The following is a 7,839-nucleotide window of genomic DNA, read 5'->3' as shown; positions in this document are numbered from 1 at the left end:
GTGTGGACAAAACAGCTTGGTTCAGAAAGACAAACAGGGCTGGCATGAAGATGTTGACCAAACATTTGGGAGGGAACATTCCCTTAGATCACACCCCAGTCTGTAACCGGGCTTTGCAGTGACTCGCTCTCAAGGCCCCAGCAATGATGCTGGGGAGTTCCTGCTAGCTGCAACTGGGCTCCAAGCAACTATTTACCACCTGTGTTTATGACGCAGGCAATTAAAATTCCTCCCTTTGAATCATGCTGGTGGCTGGATCCAGAGGCTAAGCTGGGCCAGTGCATTTCAGCAAGTGCTTTTCAGGCTTCTAGTAGAAAACATCAAAGACGCCTGAGACAGCCCCCAGGGGGTGGCCAATGGGGCCTGTGTGAGTTTAAACATTCAACCTGTGGCCACTCTTATCCATAGCAACGAGGGCTTCCAAAGTCTGTGGGAACTGGAGCTCAGCTCAGGGCCGGTGCAACCACTAGGTGAACTAGGCGGTCGCCTAGGGCGCCAGGGGGTTGGGGGCGGCGGTGGAGCGGAGGTGAGTTGGGGCAGGGGGGCGCAGGGAGGGCCGCCTGCAGCAAGTAATGGGGGGGGCGGCGCACAGGGAACCGCTCCCGTCCCAGCTCACCTCTGCTCCGCCTCCTCCCCTGAGCACCGCCCCGCTCTGCTTCTCTCCCTCCCAGGCTTGTGCGCCAAACAGCTGATTGGTGCCGCAAGCCTGGGAGGCTGGAGAAGGCGGGGCGTGCTTGGGGAGTAGGCGGAGCAGAGGTGAGCTGGGGTGGGGAGCTGCTGCACGCGGCTCCCCGGGCCAAGGGGAGGGAGGAGGCTGCGGGGAGCTGCTGCGGGGGGGCGCCTCAGGGAGGAGGGGGTACGGGGAGCTGCCGCGGGGGCGGTCCAAGGTGGAAGTTTTGCCTAGGGTGTGAAACCTCCTTGCACCGGCCCTGGCTCAGCTCCTCCCCTCACAGCAGCGTCCAGGAGCAAGAGTAATTCCAGCCAAGCCCATGGGGTTACCGCAGTGTACGTCCAGGATGAGAAGGAGGCCCTGCGTATCCCAGCAGACTCTACTCCATCTTGATCTCAGCATCCCAGCTCTGCTGCATTCTGGGGCCTGTCATCTTTGTTGGCTTCACTCTTTCATTGAAGATTTAGGCTCCATTAGTTGCAAATTTGGTGCTGCCTAGAGGCTCCTGGCAAGTTGCCAACACAGCCTTTGTCTGGACAAGACGTGACCCGATGGTGGGGAGGCGCTGCGGGCAGCAGGGCCCGGCTGAAGGTCATTGGGCGTGATGGCCGTGTAGCAAGCAGTGGGGCTGAGAATGCAACTCTGCGGCCAGGGGCCCGCTTATCTTAGCGACAAGCTCTTTGCAGCACCTGCTGACGTGTGGGGTGACCAAACACAGACTGCTCTTGTGGGTGAGCCATTTCCACCTGCCACCTGCAGCCACGCTCTGTTGTGGCGCTGCTGTGGAAGGGGTGTTGTCCGGCCCCAGAGCACCTCCGTAGCCAACAGTGGGAGCTAGGCTAAAAAGCCACAGACTGGCGGAATTGAACCTCATGAGGCATCTAAGCACTTGTGTCTGGACCAGTGTGCTGGCAAGTCAGGCCTTGCCCCTTGCTGTGACTTGAGAGACTCCCCCTCCCTGACTGGGCCATCAGCGTGAGAAGGGGGTGCAGAACTGATTCCTAAGTGATGAGCCTCTATGCAGCTCTCCAGCACCCTGCTGCTACTTGCTTCCTATTCATTGGAGCACACCCTTCCCTACCATGCTGCCTGCGGGCTGCTCCTGGGAGTGCCAGGCTGGAGTTCAGGGCACCCAACGCTCAGTGGCAGGCTGGAGCATGCACAAGTGAACAGAGCTGGGAAACAGCCAGTGCCCAAATGCTAAACCTGCCAGCCTCAGATATCTTCCCAACAGACACATCAGTAGGGGTATCTGTGCGGGGGTGTGTGTGTGTGCTGGAGCAGGAGTTCTGCATGTGAGCGCATGGGTGTGTTGTGTGTGGTTCTAGATTAGAACTGAAAGGGACTCTGTTGTGGAGCCTGGGAGAATGTTTGTGTCCGAGTATTGTGGTGCTGGGAGGATGTTAATATTATCTTAGCAGGTGGTTTCCTTGATTTTTAGCAGCTGAAATGCGTTTGAAGAAGCCGAACTCTAAGATCATAGAGTTTTGGTGGGTGGAGTTTCCGTGTTTTTTAAAGGAAGCGGTGAGCAGTGTGGGATGGGACAGTCGGGGTTGTGGGGCATGGAAAGGCGATGGGAAAGGACGAGGCACGGAGCAGCAGTGGTGGTAGCAGGGGATGTAAAAGGAGGGGATTGTTTGTGGGTGGGATATCAGAGTAGGGATGTGGGCATGGGGGATACAGGCCTGAGGATCAGGACTGGGCAGCATGGCTGCCCACTGACTCTCTTTTTCCTCCAGTGGATACCCCTCTCCAGCTCCCTGGCACCCCACTTCTACACCCTGGGGTCCGTCCCTCTGCCCTGTAATGTGTTCCCAGTGGATGTTTCCTTGTCTGTTTTGGGAATAAGAAAAGGAGGACTTAGAGACTAACCAATTTATTTGAGTTTAAGCTTTCGTGAGCTACAGCTCACTTCATTGGATGCATTCAGTGGAAAATACAGTGGGGAGATTTATATACACAGAGAACATGAAACAATGGGTGTTACCATACACACTGTAATGAGATTGATCAGGTAAGGTGAGCTATTACCAGCAGGAGAGCCGTGGGCCATTTCCAGAAGTTGACAAGAACGTCTGAAGAACAGCGGGGTGGGGGGTGGGGATTAAACATGGGGAAATAGTTTTACTTTGTGTAATGACCCATCCACTCCCAATCTTTATTCAAGCCTAAGTTAATTGTATCCAGTTTGCAAATTAATTCCAATTCAGCAGTCTCTCGTTGGAGTCTGTTTTTGAAGTTTTTTTGTTGAAGAATTGCCACTTGTAGGTCTGTAATCGAGTGACCAAAGAGATTGAAGTGTTCTCCGACTGGTTTTTGAATGTTATAATTCTTGACGTCTGATTTGTGTCCATTTATTCTTTTACGTAGAGACTGACAAATCAGACGTCAAGAATTATAACATTCAAAAACCAGTCGGAGAACACTTCAATCTCTTTGGTCACTCGATTACAGACCTACAAGTGGCAATTCTTCAACAAAAAAACTTCAAAAACAGACTCCAACGAGAGACTGCTGAATTGGAATTAATTTGCAAACTGGATACAATTAACTTAGGCTTGAATAAAGACTGGGAGTGGATGGGTCATTACACAAAGTAAAACTATTTCCCCATGTTTATTCCCCACCCCCCACCCCGCTGTTCTTCAGGTGTTCTTGTCAACTGCTGGAAATGGCCCATCTTGATTATCACTACAAAAGGTTTTCTCCCCTCACCCCTCACCCCGCTCTCCTGCTGGTAATAGCTCACCTTACCTGATCAATCTCGTTACCATGTGTATGGTAACGCCCATTGTTTCATGTTCTCTGTGTATATAAATCTCCCCACTGTATTTTCCACTGAATGCATCCGATGAAGTGAGCTGTAGCTCATGAAAGCTTATGCTCAAATAAATTGGTTAGTTTCTAAGGTGCCACAAGTCCTCCTTTTCTTTTTGTGGATACAGACTAACACGGCTGCTACTCTGGAACCTGTTTTGGGAATGTTTTTCTAGGCTGGTTTCTCCAGGTGGTGCTTACTGGAAACTCTTGCTGTGTCTGCCAGGGGTGGGCCACCAAGCATGCTGCTTCAGGACTGCTACTGCCAGGCCTCAAGTTTCGGGTGATCAGGTTAACACAGGTTCAGCCGCCAGGCATGGCTCATTACCCTGGCTGCACTTCCATGAGAGACTCGTGTCTCCGTGGTCTAGTAGAAACAAAACCGTCTTTCCTGCTATTGAATTGCTCTTCAAAGAGTCCCATTTTCAGATCAAAGCTGCTGTGTTTAAAGGTGGAAGGCCAGGATTTGGCTTCAAGTTTCAGACTCCAGCCCCCCTTCTGGGCATGATCATGAGTCACTCATTCCAGAGGCCGAAGAAGCCATGATGGGAAACCAGCCTGGGAAGAGAGCCTTGACACAGGCAGCTATAAGCTGTAAGCTAACGCCTGGCTATTCCAGGGGAGTCTATGCACCTTTTCCATTGTCATCCCAGACCTGAGCAAACCGTTCTGCAACCCCTTCATCTGAGCAGAGCTCAACTCTTGAACGAAGTCCCAGGCTTGGAGGAGGTTAATCCTGCCAGCCTGTGGCAGGCAAGCTGGGTTAAAGCCAGGCCTTCCTGCATGCTACTTAGAAATGCAATTGTTTCTGTATTCAGTGCAGTGAGTTTGTAGCCTCACACATGGCTGAAAATGTCAATAATAGAACAAGAAAAATCTCTCATTTAAAGACACAGTGGCAAAGTCTCCCTGTTAACAAGGAGCCACATTTTATTAGCTGCCACAATTGCTCTAAGCTCTGGCATTAGTCCTGATTCAGAGGCATTCCTGTGCTAATGAAATATTTTCATATCAAATCAGCACTCAGATGCCCTTGTGATGCTGTGTCGGAGCATTAACACTGACCTTGCCCTGAAATACCAGGCAAGGAATAAAGTTTTTAGCAGATTAGTTACAAAGAAATCACACAGGGATAAAAGTAACCCTGGGGGTGCATTTGGCAGCAAAAAACCCTCTCAGCAGCTATCCGCTCATTTCCCAAGCCAGGCTCATTATTTAACCCGCAATATCTATTTTGCAGGTTCTGGTAACAAGCTATCTTGGCCAGGAGTAAAGAGCCATTCTTGACATGCAGTCACACTCAGCAAAGGCATTCCAGTGCATGTGCTCCCTCCCAGGTATTTAGGGCATGGCTACACTGGACATTTCAAAGCGCTGTTGTCGGAGCACTCCTGGTAATCCACATCCATGAGGGGATTAGCTCCCCGCCTGGAGACTGTCTACATTAGCACTTTAAAGTGCTCTGACTTGCTGTGCTCAGGGGGGTGATTTTCCACCCCCCTGAGCCAGCAATTTAGAGCACTATAAAATATAAGTGTAGCCAAGCCCTTAGAGCCTTGGAGAGTTGGAATCAAGAACCACAATAACTGCCATTGAGGGCATGGCTACACTTGCAGTTGTAGAGCGCTTTGGGTTAAACCAGCCTTCGGAGAGCGCAGTAGGGAAAGTGCTGCGGCCTGTCCACACTGACAGCTGACAGCGAAGTGGTGTGGCCACATTTGCGGCACTTGCAGCCGCACTGGGAGCGGTGCATTGTGGACAGCTATCCCAGCATTCAAGTGGCTGCAACATGCTTTTCAAATAGGAAGTGGGTGGGGTGGAGTGTGTTGGGTGTATGTGGGGGGAGAGAGAGTGGGTTTTTGGAGTGCTGAGAGCATGTCAGTATGCTGTCTTGTAAGTCCAGACCCCCCTCTCACTCACTCAAAGGAAACAGTAACTGTTCGTTTTTTCTTGGACCAGATAAGCAGCCGGCTGTCTGAAACGGAGCTTTGAAAGGGCACTTCTGCATTCCTGCCGATTTCACAACAATGAGAAGAGAGGCCACTTGATTGAAGGGGATGATGGGACGTTTCCGGAGGTCAGTCAGAGCGCTGTACGGTAACTCCTCGTTCACACTGACACTGCAGCGTCTCACCCAATGTGCAGCAAACCTTATCCCTCTCCGGGAGGTGGAGACCAGCAGCGCTCTAGCCAGGGAGTCCGAGCGCTCTACGTGCCTTGCCAGCGTGGGTGGGGAGTGAGGTAGAGCGCTCTGGGAGGCTTTATTGCGGTATAATGTGCAAGTGTAGCCAAGACCTTAGTAAAACACAGAAGAAATGTGTGACCTGTTTCTTTGTTGTTTTTCTGCTAGGTCTCCTGTGGTTTGGACCCGCTGCCCTGACTGCGTCACTCCCACAGAAACTCAGGCAGTCCCTGACACTGCCCCAAACAACACCAGGGGAACCAGGCTCGCCCTCTACTCTGGGTTCCAGTCCCAGGCCCGATGGCAAGAAGTTAAGTTCTGGGTTTTTACCAGTCTTACTGCTCTCTTCCCTGGACTACTTCCTGCTGAGCGTCTTTAAGCTTCTCCTTCACCAGCCTTCCTCATGTAACCTTTCTGCCCATCAGAGTTGGCAGCAACAAGGGCCGGGTTCAGTATCTAGGGGATCCATTCCAATAACACAATGCAAAACCGGCTCGAGCCCCCACCCAGTGACCTGGGACAAATATATACCACCCCCGCTGGGCGCCTCCCAGAGGCAATACTTCCCCTCTCGCAGGCACATAGTCTGAGTGTAGCAAAAAGCCTTTTAATAACAGAGAGAAACAATGTGGTATTATGTTGGGGAAACACCACCAACAGGATTCATAACACAACCCATGAGCAAAAAAACCCCACCCCAAGCAAATTGGGGCATGCCCTTTCCCTTTGGTTCTTGAGTCCAGCAACCCCAAATCACCCAAAGTCCCAAAAGCCCAATGACCCAAAAGTCTCTGTCCCTGGTCAGGGCAGCCCCAGCGTTCAAAAGTTTATCTACAGAGTTTTACCTCCCAACCTGGGTGGAGATTGGGGGGTGGTGGTGTTAAGGGGCACCTTACATGGTCCAAATCTGATGGCCCCACCTCTCCATGGGGCTTCGCTCTGCCAGCCGCCCCATGAGCTACTCTAGACATCCAACAAACTGCTCTGCTCCACCAGCCTCTCCGCTCCACTTGCCGTCCCGCAAACTGCTCCACCATATATCTTCAGGTGCCCCCACTACTTAACACAACACTCAGTGATTTCAGCTCTTAGAAAGTTCAGCTCTTTGGTGATTTCAGCTTGTAGTAGGGGAGCCTCAGTGCTGGTGCACCATTAGCCCAAAGTGAATTCAGCTCAGCAGCCTGTAACTAGACTTCTAATAGAATCAAAATTAGCTCTGATATACCACAGTGAGGAGAGGAGGCAGTACAATTAGCATGTAAGACCCTCACCAGGGGGGGCCTATACCACCAAATATTAATACCTGTTTCTACACTCTCTCTGTTCCCAGAGTTTTGGAACCCATGTCCCTTGTCTAGCGAGTGCTACCTAGTTGATGGCGAGTCCCTCCATCATAACAAAAGGCCAAGTACAGTTCCACTGTCCTTGATTCCCTAATCAGGGTAATAACAATTTATTCTTCCTGCCCCAATAACAGAGACACTGGGGATCCCACAGCAGCCAAACTCACCATTTAGGCAGCTCTGGCCTCATTCTAGGTGGGGTGTGTGTGCCTATGCAAATGAGATCAGCCCCTGAAGTTCTTTTCCACAACTTGCCACACCTCACCACCAGATGTCAGGGTGGAGCTCATCCTGACTCTGCTTACACTCATAAGACCCCTTGCTGTTAGGCCTTCTAGGGCCCTTCATGGGCCCCTATCATCCACCCCCTTCCTTCTCCCTTACCTCAGGGAGAGAGACTGCAGGCTTCTCCCTGCTGCACCCTTCCCACTGTCATCAGCCTCTGGCTTTACAGAAGCCTGCTCTGGTCCATCACAGGTGGGCTTCCTTCTAATTAGTGCCTTCCGCTCAGCCTGCATCTCCTCTGTTTGGAGCTTAACTGGCTGATTGGGCCCACCTGGCCCAATTCAACTCTTCTAGGGCTGGGATGGGGAGCCTCCCCCATCAGAGAACCCTAGAGCTCTGTAGGCACCAGAGTCAGGTGTGTTCACTAGGGACAGTATTTTCACAGGGTGCTGACTTTGGGTGCTGCTGAGCTTTTATGAAAATCTGTCTGGGAGCTGTGGGAGAGCTGAGCATTTTTGCAAACTTGGTCCTTAGTTTGGTCCTGAATGGGAGCTGAGGCCCAGATCCTATTTTCTGAGCCTACCTCCCACTGATCTCCCTTT

General features: G+C 51.6%; 1 long non-coding RNA gene across 1 annotated transcript; it reads left to right on the top strand.

The window, feature by feature from the left end:
• The first annotated feature begins 404 nt into the window (after positions 1 to 404).
• Positions 405 to 5,542, top strand: LOC142069555 (uncharacterized). Its single transcript, XR_012665438.1, has 3 exons — positions 405 to 526; positions 4,728 to 4,824; positions 5,447 to 5,542. It is a non-coding gene; the product is annotated as an uncharacterized LOC142069555 (long non-coding RNA).
• The last annotated feature ends 2,297 nt before the right edge of the window (positions 5,543 to 7,839 follow it).

Source organism: Caretta caretta, chromosome 18 (assembly GCF_965140235.1).
Source record: "Caretta caretta isolate rCarCar2 chromosome 18, rCarCar1.hap1, whole genome shotgun sequence".
Classification (NCBI taxonomy): Eukaryota; Metazoa; Chordata; order Testudines; family Cheloniidae; genus Caretta; species Caretta caretta.
Note: the sequence above shows the minus strand (reverse complement) of the source record. Positions and strands in the feature narration are given on the sequence as shown.